This window comes from Oxyura jamaicensis, chromosome 2 (genome assembly GCF_011077185.1).
Source record: "Oxyura jamaicensis isolate SHBP4307 breed ruddy duck chromosome 2, BPBGC_Ojam_1.0, whole genome shotgun sequence".
Lineage (NCBI taxonomy): Eukaryota > Metazoa > Chordata > Aves > Anseriformes > Anatidae > Oxyura > Oxyura jamaicensis.
In genome coordinates, this window is record NC_048894.1 from 23,152,899 (window position 1) to 23,171,664 (window position 18,766).

At 38.4% G+C, this 18,766-nt stretch overlaps 1 protein-coding gene and 1 long non-coding RNA gene across 3 annotated transcripts in view; one reads left to right on the forward strand and one right to left on the reverse strand.

Moving 5' to 3' along the window:
* The window catches only part of ZNF804B (zinc finger protein 804B), a 238,895-nt gene that overhangs the window by 182,896 nt on the left and 37,233 nt on the right, over positions 1–18,766 (forward strand). The window lies entirely within an intron of this gene.
* On the reverse strand, positions 1,274–3,035 carry LOC118162344. The gene is made up of 2 exons (XR_004748404.1): positions 2,254–3,035; positions 1,274–1,305 (listed from the first exon to the last, which is right to left on the reverse strand). It is a non-coding gene; the product is annotated as an uncharacterized LOC118162344 (long non-coding RNA).

Below are 18,766 nucleotides of genomic sequence, written 5' to 3' on the forward strand. Positions count from 1 at the left end.
AGGAGAAGGAGAAGGAGAAGGAGAAGGAGAAGGAGAAGGAGAAGGAGGAGGAAAAGGAGGAGGAGGAGGAGGAGGAGGAGGAGGAGAAAATAGAGAAAAAAAATAACAGTTCATTCATGACAAGTACAATCACCCATCACTCTGCAAATCCTGTTTTGGAGTTATAGATATATAATTCAAGGATATTCACTGGGCTCACTCCAATAGCTTCATTTCAATACAAGAGTGAAAATATTAAAGTTGTTTCAAAACGTACTGAATATCTGTTTTGGCCTTCAGTCATTTTAGAAAGCGTGATAGTCTAGGAATCCATTCAATGACCTTGAAATTGAAGGATTCAGTTTTTCCATTTCTGCCTTTTAATCAGTTACATCCTCAACACAAGTGACACAAAGTTAAAGCGGATAGATAAGGGGACCTAAGGCATTAAATGCTGGGAGATGAGTTTTAGAACACGCCTCTCCCATTTACTTGGGCAATTGTGACACACACATCTATGTACGTAACAAAAAATAAATAAATAAATAAAAAAGATCCCCCTTCAGAAGAGATCCCCCTTCAGAAAACTATAACATGTAGCATTGTACCTGAGAGTTGAGCTTGTGATCTTAGCTCTGGAGGCAAAGCAGTAGATTAAAATAAAAATATCTAATATCAAATGGAATGTGAGCAATTACTTGCTCCATTGTCAATGGCCTTAGTACAACAGAGACAGGCTTTTTATCTTTAGTCAGATCATAAACAGAAATGATTTACTTTGTATTTTTCCCTTGTATTTTCCTCTACATTATTTAATGGTTATTAATGGGGCCAGAAGAGAAAAAGACAGTTATAAGATTAAACAACAGAAGTATAAGATTAGACATCTTTAAATTTTTAAAACAAAGTGAAATTGGTTTATTTGTTTGTTCAAAATCTTCACTGATTATTAGAAATATGAACAAATATTTAAATAAAGCAGCAGTGGCTGAAATAACAATGTCTGTTTTGTATACTGCCATTCCCACAATGTGAACTTCCACAGCAATCTTTATAGTAATGTGTGCTGCTTAAAACCTGTAAAGTGTAAGGAAATGTGATTTAATTAACATGCATTTCATTAATAAAACGGAAATATCAAGTTCTTTAATATTAATGCATGACTTAGATTTCACTGGCATTATTAACAATAGTTCAAACAGTGAAAGTACTGGATTTTCTTTGGGGCAGTATTTGTCCTTATTTTAAACTGAAAAGAAAATTAATATTATGTTGGGTAGCATAGTTATTTTTCTCATCTGAGTGAAGGAGAAAGGTGAAATAAACCTTCACTGATGATCTGGATGAAGGGATTGAATGCACCCTCAGCAAGCTTGCAGACAACACCAAGTTAGGTACGTGTGTCGATCTGCTCGAGGGTAGGAAGGCTCTGCAGGAGGATCTGGATAGGCTAGACCGATGGGCCGAGGCCAACGGTATGAAGTTCAACAAGGCCAAGTGCCGGGTCCTGCACCTGGGGCACAATAACCCCAAGCAGAGCTACAGGCTGGGAGAGGTGTGGTTAGAAAGCTGTCTGGCAGAGAAGGACCTGGGAGTGATGGTTGATAGTCGGCTGAATATGAGCCAGCAGTGTGCTCAGGCAGCCAAGAAGGCCAACAGCATCCTGGCTTGCATAAGAAACAGTGTGGCCAGCAGGGCCAGGGAAGTGATCGTCCCCCTGTACTCGGCTCTGGTGAGGCCGCACCTTGAGTACTGTGTTCAGTTTTGGGCCCCTCGCTACAAGAAGGACATGGAGGTGCTCGAGTGAGTCCAGAGAAGGGCTACGAAGCTGGCGAAGGGTCTGGAGAACAAGTCTTATGAGGAGTGGCTGAGGGAGCTGGGACTGTTTAGCCTGGAGAAGAGGAGGCTCAGGGGTGACCTTATTGCACTGTACAGGTACCTGAAGGGAGGCTGTAGTTAGGTGGGGGTTGGTCTGTTCTCCCACGTGCCTGGTGACAGGACGAGGGGGAATGGGCTAAAGTTGTGCCAGGGGAGGTTTAGGTTGGATATTAGGAAGAACTTCTTTCCTGAACAGGTTGTTATGTCCCTGGAATAGGCTGCCCAGGGAAGTGGTGGAGTCACCATCCCTGGAGGTCTTTAAAAGACGTTTAGATGTAGAGCTTAGGGATATGGTTTAGTGGAAGATTTGTTAGCGTTAGGTCAGAGGTTGGACTCGGTGATCTTGGAGGTCTCTTCCAACCTAGACTATTCTGTGATTCTGTGATTCTGTGAAACAGTTTAACAAAGATAATAAATACATACTTAGCTCTGGTGTGAACATAGTACGGAATTTTCCCTAATTTTGACATCTCTGAATTTCTGGGAAGAGGTCTATAGCCTTGCTGCTGGTCAGAGAGTAGAATAAAATGTACCTTTTGAATCACAGAACCATAAAGCAGCCTAGGCTGGAACAGACCTCAAAATATCTGGCCCAGTCTTTGAGGACCTGTTTTAACTTGGGGTACGTTAACACAATTTTGAAAATGCAGGTAATTGAATAAGTCATCTTAAGGATTTTCTTCTTTCAGCCCAGATACAGCAATGGACTGCACAGCATTGGACAGCAATACTCCATCTCATCCAAATAGTAAAAGAAGAATAAATTAGATTTCAGTAGAAGGGCAAGCAGACTTTTATGCCTGTGATCTCAGTCCCGAGGATTCCAATCACTGAGGTTTACAACTATCAGGGGAAACATTACTGAACAGTGAATTGTGAGGGAAGTACTACATGCAAGTGCCATATACCAGATTGGATGAAGTGGCAGTGGTTCAAGAAAAGGACACTGTACATAGCTGCATGTTCAGATTCTCCCCCTCTTAGCACTTTGAGAGACCAAGGAGTCCAGGAGAGCCACACAGTGCCCTCCCATCATTTAGTTGTCAATGTAGCTTGTGGATACAGAGTGAGGTGACTTTCTTCTGTGGCTAGTGAGGAGAGAAGAAGAGGACATGCGTGATGGCATGGAAAATCAACCAATGATTCAAAATTTACTAGTTCTTCTACCTCATGTTTTAAGATCTTACATTAAATCTCCAGAAAGAAAAGTAAGCGATGAAATACAGGATAAATAATAATACACTAGATTAAATCCCACATTTCACTTCATTAAAAATATTGAATGACACAAACAGTAAATGCTGTCATAATCAATTTCATAATATACAGATCAATGTCTTTACTTGCCATTTAGTATCACTTATTGATTTGACACCGTTGTTTTCACTTCATTATAACAGTGCTGTAGGCATTCATAGTTATTCTGAGACCAAATTCCACACAACAGAAAAACTATTGCCAGTTACACACACATATATAAATATATATATACATGTATTGTGAAAAAAAAAAAAGGGGCTTTAATTGTATCTTTGGATCATGCTGATCTTCATGTAATTATGCGATAGCAAATACATTCCTACAAGTTCAAGAGTATTACTGGCAAGACCAGTGAGTCTTTCCCTCCTCCTTACCTCCTCTTACTGTAATGCTCAATCCAGTGATGCAGGAGAGTTTGGAAACAGTTAGCAGCATGGATGAATACTCCTTTTGTTTTTTATGCACATTTTTACAACTAAGACTACTTGACTGGATTTGTGAACTAGAAAGTGGAGATGGTTCTTCACAGACTTCTCCTGAGTTGCATGCTAGTTTTGCGGCCTGCAGTTGAAAATATGTTTGCAAAGTTAGCCCAGTTAGACTAAAGAGAACTGCAAAGTATTAAGAAAATATAAAAAGAAGGACATAACAATGAAAAAGTACTCTAGAAAAACCTCTGAAGAACTGCCCCAGTCACAATTTAGTGGCAGAATATTACTGTTTTGGCATCATCCTGAGGCAAAAATGAAATCTCATGGGATAGGTACAAAAAATGCTTGAAAGTGCCAGGATCACAAAGGATTAAATTAAAATGCATGAAAACATTCAGAAGTTTAATGAAATGACTGAGTCAGTAACAGTCCATTTTTTTTGGTCCTTCTGGCACATTTCATTCACTCAGCCTTTTAAATTTATATTATTTGTATTCTTTCCAGATTCAATAATCGTCTAGCTATTTTATCATTGTATTTCATTATGTTTCTTAGCTGTATTTCTCATGTAATACCAATGCAGGTGTGTAGTATTTCTATAACATACTAGGAATAAATCTTAGGCCTAGTGAATTAGTACAGCTATTGAAAATTGTAAAAGCTAGATAGAAATGTATTTGCCACAACCACAGAGTGGTTCAGACAAATGGTTTTTCTATTTAATATCTTTTGGGAAACAAATTTTGTGAATGCTAAAGCCAGTGTTACCTCACAGGATGCAAGCCTGAATTCTTAACACATGCCCACATTGAAGATGCAGGGGGAAGGCATCCTCAGCTTTGTTTTTTATTCCAGGGAACAGAACACTTGCTTTTGGTCAGTGGTCCTAGAAAGAATGGTTGCTTTTATTCTGATTTCTGATTATTCTGAGCTGTAGGAAGTTAGAGAGCACTAGTGAAACCACGTCTAGTAATGATACCTACACTACTAGAGGGAACTCTACTATCTATGATCTTAATATTTTTCATTTTCAAAACCAGACTACACTTTGTTGTCTATCAGTCTGCATGTAAACATAAAACCAACAACAATTCTTTTGAAAACATATTTTGACACTATCCAAGCGAGAGCAGAATAAAAGTGAACCAAAAGTTTTTTCTTGTTATAAAATGATTTTTTTTTTTTTTGAGCAGCCTTACAGTTAATCTAGCTGAGACTTCAGTAGCAACACTAGATTTTTTGAGAAGTTAATGTGTATTTTGTATAGTAACTGAAAACTGTCCATTTAAAGTGCAAGTAAGTGTAGGGAAAAATTGCAGGTACATAGTATGATTATAAAACATGTTAGCATCCACCAAACTGTCCAACAGATCTTTATGAAATATCAGCAAAAATCATAGAATCATAGAATGGCTCAGGTTTGAAGGGACCTTAAAGATCATCTATTTCCAACCCCTTGCCATGTGCAGGGACACCTCCCACAAGATCACGTTGCTCAGGGCCTCATCTAACCTGGTCTTGAACACCTCCAGAGATGGGGCATCCACAGCCTCTCTGGGCAGCCTCTTCCAGTGCCTCACCACCCTCTGAGTGAAGAATTTCCTCCTAACCTCTAATATGAATCTCCCCAGTTTTAGTTTAAAACCATTCCCCCTTGTCCTGTCATTATCTTATTGAGCAAAGAGTTGTTCTCCATCTTTTGTAGAAGTCCCCTTTAAGTACTGAAAAGCCACAATGAGGTCACCCCAGAGCCTTCTCTTCTGTAGGCCGAACAACCCCAGCTTTCTCAGCCTGTCTTCATAGGAGAGGTGCTCCAACCCTTTGATCGTCTTCGTAGTCCTCTGGACCTGTTCTAACAGATCAACATCCTTCTTGTGCTGGGGGCCCCAGACCTGGACAAGGCACTCCAAGTGGGGCCTCACAAAGGCTGAGAGGTACAATCACCTCCCTTCCTTGCTGGCCACTCCTTGGCTGATGCAGCCCAGGATGCAGTTGTGATCACTGCCAGCTCATCAACATGCTTTTTATCCACCAAAATCTCCCAGTCCTTCTCTGCAGGGCTGCTCTCAGTGAGTTCTTCTCCCAGTCTGTACTCATGTCTGAGATTGCCCCAGCACAGGTGCGACGCCTTGCGCTTGGATTTGTTGAACCTCATTAGGTTCACTTGGGCCCAGTTCTCAAGCTTGTCCAGGTCCCTTTGGATGACATCCCTTCCTTCTGTTGTATCAACTGCACCACTCAGCTTGGTGTCATCTGCAAACTTAATGAGGGTACACTCAATCCCACTATGTCATTGATAAAGATATGAAACAGTAACAGTCCCAGGACAGACCCTTGAGGGACACCACTTATCACTGGCCTCCACTTGAACATAGAGCCATTGACCACCTCTCTGGGTGTGACCTTCAAGACAACAACTTATCCACTTAATGGTCCACCCATCAAATACATCTCCCTCCAATTTTGGAGACCAGGATGTCATGTGGGACTGTGTCAAAGGCCTTACAGAAGTCCAGGTAGATGACATTGTCAACTGATGTAACTATATTTAGTTAAAAGACCATAATCTTTTTTAATCAAAATACCCCATGGCTGGAGTGTGGCTATGCACATAAATGTATCCTTACAAACACACAAACAAAAAAATCTGAATGAGTCTCTTTTATTTCTAATATTACTTTACTGAGATAGCATACTACCGTCCTCTACTCCCCTTGTATTAACATGATTATTCTAGTTTATGATGAAAATAGCTTACAGAAGCAGGTTTTCTTGTTGTTTGAACAAAGATAGCAGTCACTCTGGTCACTCTCCTTTTAATCTAATGTAAAAGTGAATTACATTTGGTGGATCAGCTCAGTAAGTGTCATACCTCACTCATTGGTTGACAGTCCCATCTGGAACCAAAAAGCAGAGCTGTCAAGGGACATCCCAGCTCTGAAGATAATCTTGGTCTCTACAAATGCTAGCAAATTCAAAGTAACAAATAAATTGAAAATAATAATAATAATAATAATAATAATAATAATAATAAGTTGCTCTCTGTTCAGTGAATAATCAGTGAAGTTAATGGGGCAATGCAAGAACAAGATTTTGCTAACTTGTTTTATTATCAATACAAAATCTCCCATCTTAATTCAGAACAGATTTAGAAGTTATTAAAGTTTGGGGGTCAATAAAATAACCATCTCCAAATTCACATCCTAATCTGACAAGATCAACCTCTTTCCTTCTTCAGCTACATGTGTCACCAGAAAAGACCCAAGAAAGTTTCATTCCCTCCCTGAGCTTGATCACCATTCCAAGATGTGATTCAACCCCAGGATGAAACATCTAAGTTTAGATGTCTACACATAGACTATGGGCAGGTCCAGCAAGGTGTTAGAGGTGGTTGCCCTCGTCAGCAACTGGGGTATAAACAGACACATGGGTGAGAAAGATGAGGTATATGCAGACCGATACTTTTACAGAGCAGTGCTCAATGCATGTCAGGTAGCACTGGACATGTGTGGGCAGCTAAATCAAAACACATTCCTCAATTGACAGTGATAGAAGAACCTAGGCAGTGCACATTTAAACACCTTTACTTAGGTGTTTTAGTCTTGAAATTATCACCTTTATGGATGCCTGCACTAATGACTGCAAGGCTTCGTGTATGACTATCTTGTTAAAGTTGTCTTCTGTTACTCAGATGTTATAATATTTTGGCAGTCTGTGGGAGAGAACATCCTTACTGTGCCTTCTGCCTCACTGCTCTTAGGAAAACGTTTTTTGGAGTTTGGAGCTAATAATGAGAATGCCCTCCAGGATAATGGAAAGCAGAGTACAGAAATACTCACTGGGTGCTGAAGGTCAGCATCTGTTTTCTAGCTTTTCTTGCCCTGGTATTGAATCAGTAGTTGGATCTTTTTGTACCTAAACTGAGCAAGCTAATGGAAATGTGCAAGCTTACTACTGTGCACTCATAGTAGGTCACTCTGCAGCCTGATAATGTACTATGCTATACAAAATTACTTGGTGGCCTCGGATAAATCTGAGGATACAGTTCAAAGCTAACGATGGTGTTCTATCAGTACATATTTTTTTTTTTTTTTTAAAAAAAAAAAAAGATAGGTCTTGTTATAGTATTATCAATTCTATCCTATATCACATACACATGGCATGCATGGTACATCATTATTTATACCAGAATTCACCCTATGCAAAACTATAGCTAATGGAAGTCTATTCCTGTAACTAGGGTAAAATTAGTACTATACTGACAATTAAATGACTACTACAGTAATGTCCCAAGAAAAAAATCATTTCAGGGGTGGTTGGAAAGCTTAAAAAAAAATTTGCTTACTTTGCTATAGAATCTTCTTACTTTACTATAGAGTTTTACATAATGTATGTAGCGTACTTAACATATATACTCTATGCTGTAATGCAAACTAAGAGGACAGAAAGCATAATTTCTTTAATGAGTAGTCTGAGTATTGAGGATTCTGTCTCTAAACTGTTCTTTGCCTTGAATCTTTTCAAAATACACCTGAAAAGATAAATTTCCTGGCTGCCTCCAAGATAGACTGCCAGCTTTGCACTGCAGGCAAGCACCTGCCCATACTAAACCAAAGTGTGTCTCTCCATAAAGGCATCCTGTGTTAGGGAGATTACATCACAGAGGGATATGTTTCTGATGGTTCTAAAAATACCACCTCTTTCTTTCTCTTCTCTGCCAAAAAAAATAAAAATATAAAAATTACTATTTGCCCTATGTAAACACTCCAATGTCAGTGAAATTGGGAACTCGGCTTCCCTGAGACTGAAAAAACACCTAAGAAAACAAATAAAAAGCAGGCATTATTCAAGTACACTTCGGGTGCCTCAGCATGCAACTTTCATGCAGTTACAGAGAGATGGACAAGTTGACCTAGACTATATGCCTTTTCTTCACTATCAAAAATTGTTATGGTTCTATAATTAGATCAAACAAAGTCATGCTTTCTTCAGCCTGCAAATGGTGCCAAGTGTTATCAGTATGGAAAGGCAGGACATTTAAACCACTCAGGCAGGTGAAGTCACTGTCACTGATATTATTTTCCTTAGTGCTGATAACGGCTGTTCAGCTAATCTAGTTCATAGACTGCTTTGCTGTAGTGTAATGATATTTGCACCTCTGGAAGACAGCCACACTCTATTGAAATGATGCTTGATAATGTTTCTGTACCAGTTCTGCTTCAATTGACTTGACTGCAGTGTTATCAGAATGTTCAGTTTATAGAACCCAAGCTATATTTGGTGTCTCCTTGATGGATGGAAAAGAAAAATCAGCCTCTAAATGTTGTCACATTAATATATTAGTTACAGATGACATTTTCTTGAATGCAACAGGGAGCAATTACACTTTGGGGGCTTGCTTCTTTCTTTTCACTGCTATCTTAAAACTAGATGTTGCTAGAGGACTGTCCTTCACTTCTGCACCAAGCAGTCCCCTTGCTTGACCCCATCTCCTTGGTGACAGGTCAGGCACAGGCTGATGGGTGGGCTGTGCAGTGAACTTATATTAATGCAATTCAGAAAGCAATAGTTTCCAATTTTAATATAAAAACCTCTGACCCAGAAATGAGCATAACAACCCAGCTGTCTCATAAGTGCTATATAGTACAATGTGCTGACAAATAGCTTCCTGATGTGCAGCTATGTGTTTGTGTTTTACTGAGTTCAGGTGAATCAAGGCCAAATTTAGCAGTTGCCAACAGAAGTTTCTACCTTGTTCTGAGTTTCATGTCTGCATTAACAAATAATACAGTATATACTAGCATTAGATTTATGAAACAAAGAAGTTGTATTTGAAACACTTACATCCGTCCTATTGTTCAGAGAATTTGATTTGCCAAGACCTTCTTGTCTTAGATTTAGGCTGCTTGTTTGGGTCTTTTGCCCCCACTGCACATGTCATTCAAAAGTGTTTGCAGGTTAAAACATTAGTTGAGACCTTTATGTTTCCAACAGTGGTGGAATGTAATTGGTAGTCTGCCAGTCCAGGTCTTCTCCTCTAGTTTCCTTTAAAACCAAGCCTGCTGCATGCACCAAAACTGCTCCTAGAAACAAACCAACAAACTGGAAGTGAAGAAAGCTTTTAGATTTGCTTCAAAAGCTGATTTCTGTCTGAGTCAAAATACTAACACAGACACAACCATCATTCCTGAAGAGCAGCTTGACAACTGATTTTTATTTCTAGTATAAATTAAGGAAAAAAAATCACCTCAAACTTAACTATTTTAAGTTTCTCATCTATATGCTACAATTGATTTCCTTTTCCCTTAAGATTTTTGAGTCTTTTGTATGAGGTGCCCGGGCTGAAATTTGACTGTTATATATATATACTATTATAACAGAATAATAATTCACTGTACTTAAACATAAGGTTCCAGCCTCTGATAAGAGCCTGTCAGAAGCTTTTAGATTCCTACAGTCCATCTATCTCAACTCAAGACTACATACAGCTCTTTCCCTTCCTCCAGTAACTCTGAAAAACTTTTCCAAACTCTGCATGCAGACTCTCATTGTAAATGGAATTCATCCCAGTGAAGAGCGCTAGTCAAGTTCCTAATTTTTGCCCAAGGGAATGCAAAGAATATCAAGCAGGTTTTCGATTCAGGGTTGAATTTCACCCAAAATTGGATGCCAGTGTCACATCGCTACATTTCAGAGCAATAAAATTAATTATCAAATGGAGGATATATGTATGGAGAAATGAGAGGGCTTCAGAATATGTCTTGGTGAGCAATTACCATAAAAAAAAGAAAGATTGTTTGTTTGATTATATAAATTTGTGGGCAGGAGCATAATTTCTGAATAAAGTAATATGAGAATGAAATAGTCTCAGGTTGTGCCTGTTGTATGAATATCTTGTTTGCTTTGTCACTTTAGTTTTCTGTTATTTTATTGTATCCTGCCTCCTCTTTTGTTTATTGGAAATATAAGCATGACATTAATTTCATTATCCTATTCTGCATGCAAGCCTGTATTACATTTGCAAATTAAGAACTGGTAAGGAGAAGAAAATTCAGTAAGAGAGACAGTTTATTATGTATGCATAACCAAGCAAGTGCTTGTTTTAGAACAGTACATCTTGAACAGTTGTGATAAGGTTTGCCAGGATTTAAGTATGAGTTTTATGAATAGATTTTTTTTAAAAAGTAACTACTATAGAAATCACTTCACTTCATTGAACTCTGCATGTTTTATCTTGAGTAGCACCACAAATTGTGATATTCATTGTTAAATTGAGTTAGAATCTGAAAAAGAGAAACAAGGGATAAATGTGGGTATTATTAAAATATGTAACTTGTCATAAACTCTCATTATTGTAAGTAACCTTCACTTTTATGACATCTTAAATAAAAATGAAGAGAACTGCAAAAAGATGTTTTCCAGTGCTAAACATAAAAGGAAAAATCTTTACAAGAATTTTGTTCATTCAGACTAATCTAAAATATTTGTTCCCATAAAATCTACACTTTGTTGTAAATTCCAGGATATTAATACTATGCACAAAGTGAAAGACCCATAGGTTTACTTGCAGTGGCTCGTGAAAATGCAACTCATTAGCAGAACCTAGTTGATAGCAGAGGTAGTAGCAACACTATTTCTCCTTAAGGCAAAGTATTATGTTGCAACATTATTTAGATTTAGTGATGCCAGCTTCTGTTTCTTGTAAAGTCATACCTATGTATCTGAGCTCATATTTTAGTTCATAATGCATATGCTCTAGCCTAAGTAACACAATGCTATATGAATACTAATATAGAAATTAACCATAAAATTTTCAACAAAAACTTGGGCATGCATTGGAATATTGTGACTTGAAATATCACTATCCATTTCACACAACTATATTTCAATGTCAATTTACAGTTATACTAAATCATATAATAATACATAATATTTACAATACAGTAATACCAACAATATTGTATTGATATATTATCAGTATGAATTCCATAATATATTGCATTATATTATCTTACTGTCCTAATAAATGCATAAAAATATAGCTTCATAGTTATACTACATATATTATACTACAAAAACTATATATATTGTGTAAACTAAACAGACAGACAGAAAGACTGAAACGTATATCAATGTACTGTCTTTTTTTTTATATATATACTAGGTAATTAGTATATTTTCTTTTTTATTGTTATTATTTTCTATATATCAAATATCCTTTTTTTGCTTTCCTCATGTTCTCTTATGCCTTGTCATTTGTTCATTTTCCAACCATCTTCATCTTCTTTGTCATATTTGTGCTTTCCAGATATCTTCCCTCACTAAAATTATTGAAGATACAGTCTTGCAGTTCACTGGGCTAAGGTTGGAACATGGAGTGCTATTTCTGGCAAATAACAAATAACAAATCTGCAGGCAAAACTTATTCATGTCATCTCACTGCTTGTTGTCACTTTTTCTGTACTGTTAGAAGCCTATGCTTTTGTACTGAGCCCCTCTGTCCTCCTAGAGATTAGAAAAGAGACTTTAATAAATGCAGTGCAATGTTCCCAACTTGATCAGAAAATTAATCTTGTATGGGCAGAACAGGGAGGAGGCGCAAACAACTTTTCAAGGAACTACTATTTAACTTCAGAGAGACAAGCTCCAGAATTTTATTGGTTTTGCCTAATAGTGTCTCATTCCATGTACTGGATTTATGCCGGGCTCACTATAGGGAGCTGTGATGCTTAATTCAGCTCTACAGTTTACAGTATACAGTGGGATTTATACAGTTTTGGTGCTGCAAAGTTGTGTATGGGGAGGCCAAAGTCCTAGCACCACATCCAGTGCAGGAATCAGTCAGACTTCAGAATGATGTTTTGAATGTTAAATAAAAGCTTACGCATCCATATGACAAATTGACTTAGAGATAAAGGAGATGGCCATATGAATATGGACATAGTAGCTTTTTATTCCTCTCTATAAAGTATATGTTGTAGTTCCATCAAAACTTGTCACAATTATTCTACTGGAATAGAATAAGTTATTTTGAATATACAAAACATCTACTGAATTCTTAGCTGGAATTTACTGCATACAGGTCACTGAATATGGTTGTGTCCAGCATTTAGGAGCAGTGTTGCTGTGAAATGGGAACAAGAAAATTTGCAGGACAGCAATAAGTGCTAATATGAAATTTGACTCTCACCTCTTATCCCTGCCATGATGTAAATGAAGGCCTGATTGTTTTTAAATTTCTCTAAACTTGCTTCCAGAGTAGTCTAGTCAACATCCTAATGAATCGAGTTGGTACTTCTGCTTTAATAATTCCATACAGTATATTACTTGTATTAAAAAGGGAGAAGAATACCTCTAAATAGAGACCTGACAAATGAGACCTGACAAAAGCATTATTCCCTGGACTTTTCTACACTGCACCTATGTTACTCCCCACAAGTGTGAGGGATGGTTGTGAGTGCTTGAATGACTGAGAGTGCACATCCTGTCAGATAGCTACTGATACGATCATGAGCCAGCTCAGAAGAATCCAGCCTCCCATTAACACATCAAATCTCATAATGGCCAATTTTCTGTTGGGTTTTCCTGACAGTACACTGACAGCGTAAGGGAAAGCTGCTCAGAAATGAAAGTTAAGTGCAGTAGACCAAAAATCTCCAGTGATAGAAGTGTAACAAAATAAGTTGCATTAAAACAAAATGCAAGGAGGGAAGTGTCAATGGGATGTATACGAAATAATGAGGTTTAGAAACTGAGTCAGTGGAGAGTTTGTGCAGAAGGGAAGCAATTAACTGAAGAACACCATATAAAATATTTCCCTTAAACTTATTAATGTACTTGGTGTGCAAATCTTTCTTTTCCACATTAACTCTTTGCTTCTTAACTTCTCATTCATGTTGTAAATACCAACTGAGTCTCAAATATGCAATAGTTTATAAAGTACATTCACATTGATTACAGGCAGTTGACATATGCCTGATGTTACATAAAACACTGAAATTTGCCCCTGGCCCCTCTCATGATGTAGCCATTCAGTGAAGTCTCAACATACCACATTGCTGTACTGTTTTATTATTATTATTATTATTTTGCTTTCATATATACAGTTTTGTAGCCTTTTTTTTTTTTTTTTTTTTTTTTTTTTGGCAAGCCAGTGTAATTATATACAGTTCTTTGTTTGTTGCATTTTATTCAATAACAGGCCATTTACTATGTGGGGTTTAAATACTGGGAGCAAATGTCACCCTCTCATCATTATATCATTGAGTAATCTATTTTAATTAGATCAAGAGTTAGAGCTCACACACTAGTATTCATATTCATTAATGAAATGCACTGTCAAATGTGTTATCTAATAAGAATGTACACTGATTTATAACAGGTGGTTACTCTAGATTTTGTGCTCTAGCAGATTATCTAAAATCAAAGTACTTCTGTTGGCTTCTGTAGCATGGAAATCATTACATATTCAATGTAGAATCACAGTTCAAAAATCATAATAATAAAAAAATCTAGCAAGTCCATAATGGATATAAATTCAGTTAGATTTTAAAAACTGAAAATTAAGAAATGTGATGCAATAAGGCAAGAACTTTAGTGATTGTACTTTTGGAGTTGAGTGCCCTACATTTCTACTTGTAACAGGTGATGGTAAAGCCAAAAATATTTTTTCAAGTAAAAAGATGTCAGCCTAGCTCATTTTCCTGAAATCAAGAACCTCTAACATTCTGCTGTCTTCAATAAATTCATGAGATTAATTGACACCCCAGGAGGCCTCATGAAACAGCATCAAACTGTAATCAGCCACTTGAGTTGTTGTCTCAGGAAGCTTCAGGTCTCCATGGCAGCAATAGAAGTGCTGGGTAATGTATTTCCTGCCCAAGCACTTGGGATTGATTTAGCTCCATGTTATATAGCTTACTCATCTGAGGGCAGACAAGCATGGATCATCTTTTATTTGTTCAACATGGTATTTATTTGGTATTTATTTAAGATCTTTCATGCCCCAGAAACCTTTTTTTTTTTTTTTTTTTTTTTTAATTGCATGTTGTATTCTACAATGTTACTTCTAATACCAATCATGTATGGTAAATTCAAGAACACAACAAATATTTTCTATCAATTTAGTACCATATTAGTCTGTTCCTCAAAAATGTTCCAGCAGAAAAAAAAAAAAAAAAAAAAAAGTGTGTGTATATATATATAGTCTTTGATTGTAAAGTTATTCTATTCCTTTTTATTCTGTTCCTTTTTCTCATCTTGTTTTTCTTTTTCTTTTCTTTCCCTCCTACTCCCTCCAATTTTTCCTCTTCAGAGTATTCTCAGTCTCTCTTTTAATAATTTTAATATCTCAGGAAATCCCCCATGGATCTACATTTCATCTCTTTTGTTGTTTGCTTTGTTTTCTATATCATATGCTTGTTTCAGCTGACTCCCATGCTCCCATTAAAATCAGTGGAAAAAATTCCATTGACTACAGTCGCAGTGGACTGAGCTAGGCCCTGGACTGAAGGTGGAGGTAGCTGCACCTCTGGTTCATTGTAATCCCGTTCTTGGGAAGTGACCTCACCAAGAGCCAAAGACTAGGTGGAGCACTTAAGGCAAAAATTCTCTAGGTAGCCTTTCATGCTCTTCTGCAGTAAGTCGTCATCCTGGCTAAGAGAACAACGGGAGGAGTTAGTAAGTGGCACCGAGGTGTCTCAGCACAGGGGTCTCTCCAACATTCTCACAAAGAACAAAAATTCTCTGACTAGTTTTTCCAGTTAATTCAGTTCGTTCATTTTTTTCAGTTAATTCAGTTTTAAGTCTGGAGGTGCTAGACAGAAATCAAATTAATATCTTCAGTCAACAATTGTTTTCTACAGTCAGTAATCAAGTGCTAATGTTAATTCTTTCGATCTTAGTAACTGGTGTCTTTTGCTTCTGGACATGTTCTGGAGTCTTGCATTCATCACACAGAAGTAATTTTAGAAAGTAGTTGTTTTCCCTTTGGGCACAGAGGAGATGCTATTGGGCAATTACTTCTGTGTGATTGTTCTTGAGAATAGGATGCTGGAGTTTTACTTTGGAAATTAACATAAAGGTGCTATTAATCTGAATTTGAGTGTCCATTTGTATTGAAAAATTAACAAACTTTCAATTGATTGATGTACTGCAGGGTGGGTTTCAAGCCACAGACATTTTGCTAAAAAAAGTGGTAGAAAATGTATTAATGTTAAAGATATGTATTAAAGAAATGTATTAAATGTTAAAGATAACAAAAAGATAACAAAAAATGTTTTTATAAATACATCAACATGAAAAGGAGGACTAAGGAGAATCTCCATCCTTTACTGGATGCGGGGGGAAACTTAATTACAAGAGATGAGGAAAAGGTGGAGGTGCTTAATGCCTTCTTCGCCTCAGTCTTTAACGGCAATACCGGTTGTTCTCTGGATACCCAGTACCCTGAACTGGTGGAAGGGGATGGGGAGAGAGATGTGGCCCTCACTATCCATGAAGAAATGGTTGGTGACCTGGTACGGCACTTGGATGTGCACAAGTCGATGGGGCCGGATGGGATCCACCCAAGGGTACTGAAAGAACTGGCAGAGGTGCTGGCCAAGCCGCTTACCATCATTTATCAACAGTCCTGGCTATCGGGGGAGGTCCCAGCTGACTGGTGTCTAGCAAATGTGACGCCCATCTACAAGAAGGGCCGGAGGACTGACCCGGGAAACTACAGGCTTGTCAGTTTGACCTCAGTGCCAGGGAAGCTCATGGAGCAGATTATCTCGAGAGTCATCACGCAACACTTGCAGGGCAAGCAGGCGATCAGGCCCAGTCAGCATGGGTTTATGAAGGGCAGGTCCTGCTTGACGAACCTGATCTCCTTCTATGACAAAGTGACGCGCTGGGTGGATGAGGGAAAGGCTGTGGATGTGGTCTACCTTGACTTCAGCAAGGCTTTTGACACCGTTCCCCACAGCATTCTCCTCAAGAAACTGGCTGCTCTTGGCTTGGACTGGCGCATGCTTCGTTGGGTTAGAAACTGGCTGGATAGCCGGGCTCAAAGAGTCGTGGTAAATGGAGTCAAATCCAGTTGGAGGCCGGTCACTAGTGGCGTTCCCCAGGGCTCGGTGCTGGGGCCGGTCCTCTTCAATATCTTCATTGATGATCTGGATGAGGGCATTGAGTGCACCCTCAGTAAGTTTGCAGATGACACCAAGTTAGGTACGTGTGTCGATCTGCTCGAGGGTAGGAAGGCTCTGCAGGAGGATCTGGAGAGGCTGGACCGATGGGCCAAGGTCAACTGCATGAAGTTCAACAAGGCCAAGTGCCGGGTCCTGCACCTGGGGCGCAATAACCCCAAGCAGAGCTACAGGCTGGGAGATGAGTGGTCGGAGAGCTGCCAGGCAGAGAAGGACCTGGGAGTGATGGTTGACAGTCGGCTGAATATGAGCCAGCAGTGTACTCAGGTGGCCAAGAAGGCCAACAGCATCCTGGCCTGTATAAGAAACAGTGTGGCCAGCAGGGCCAGGGAGGTGATCGTCCCCCTGTACTCGGCTCTGGTGAGGCCGCACCTCGAGTACTGTGTTCAGTTTTGGGCCCCTCACTACAAGAAGGACATGGAGGTGCTCGAGCGAGTCCAGAGAAGGGCTACGAAGCTGGCAAAGGGTCTGGAGAACAAGTCTTATGAGGAGCAGCTGAGGGAGCTGGGCTTGTTCAGCCTGGAGAAAAGGAGGCTCAGGGGTGACCTTATTGCTCTCTACAGGTACCTGAAGGGAGGCTGTAGCGAGGTGGGGGTTGGTCTGTTCTCCCACGTGCCTGGTGACAGGACGAGGGGGAATGGGCTAAAGTTGTGCCAGGGGAGTTTTAGGTTGGATGTTAGGAAGAACTTCTTTACCGCAAGGGTTGTTAGACCCTGGAACGGGCTGCCCAGGGAAGTGGTGGAGTCCCCATCCCTGGAGGTCTTTAAAAGACGTTTAGATGTAGAGCTTAGGGATATGGTTTAGTGGGGACTGTTAGTGTTAGGTCAGAGGTTGGACTTGATGATCTTGAGGTCTCTTCCAACCTAGAAAATTCTGTGATTCTGTGATTCCTTTCTTCAGCCTTTCTACCTTTCCTTCTATTCTTTCTCCCTTTCTTCGTCCCTTCCTTTCTTCCTCCCTTCCTTCCTGTCTTTCACCTTCTCTTCCTCCCATGCATTTTTTTTCCAATCAAAATGCAAATGTTATACTTTCCTTTTGCGGAGGATTTAAGGGCTATGTTTTTTGTTTGTTTGCTTGTTTGTTTTTGTTGTTTTCTTTTGTTTAGGTGGTAGTGTTTTTGTTTGTTTGTTTTGTTTTGTTTTTGTGGCTGAGATGAGCAGAAGTGTGACGTATAAAAATCCAGAGTTGTTAAAAAAAAGTACATAGAATTTTACAACCAAGATACATGCATTTGGGGAGGGGCAGAGAAAGAGTGGTATGTTTGAATGTAAGTAACCTCCCTTTTTCCATTTGGATTTCATAGAACACGGTGAAAGAAAACAATGTTTGGGGCTTCTGTTGAGAGAAAAAAAAAAAAAAAAAAGTGTGTGTAGGAGGGAAGTTTGCATGAGAAGCTAATGTACAGAAATATTCTGGTTTCTGTTAAAAATAAATAAAAAAAAAAATCATCAGATACACAATACAATGATGAGGCACTGATTTAAGGGGAAGTTTTAAAAGAAGATTGTCTGCATAGATATAGTTCAATTAATGTATGATTAGTGCTTACACTGTAAGGCATATTTCTGAAGTAGATTGCAAGTATACTTAGCACAAGTAAATGAACAATCTGGATGTAGTAAACATTTATTAATATTTTGTCATAAATTTAGAAGTTATTCTCTGTTGCTATGAGCAATAGAAACCCACTGATATTAGACATCTTATTGTACTACAAGGAAAGAGTTAAACACTAGTAAATGAGAGGATGTAAAAGTTTAATATTATTGGTATTAAAGACTATAAAAAGCTAGCTGACATGATTAGCTTGTATTGTATGAAAAAGGCACTTAATATAATAAGATTCTAAAAGGCAAGGACAAGTTTCGTGATAACTGTTTCTGTTCCCACAACACATGCTTTATTTTCCCACACAGTTACTACATGATCAATATCATTACTGTAAAGTGTTTTGACTTAACTTTAATATGAAAGACACTGAATATGTTACATTCTGTTTTTTTTTTTTTTTTTTTTTTTTTTTTTTTT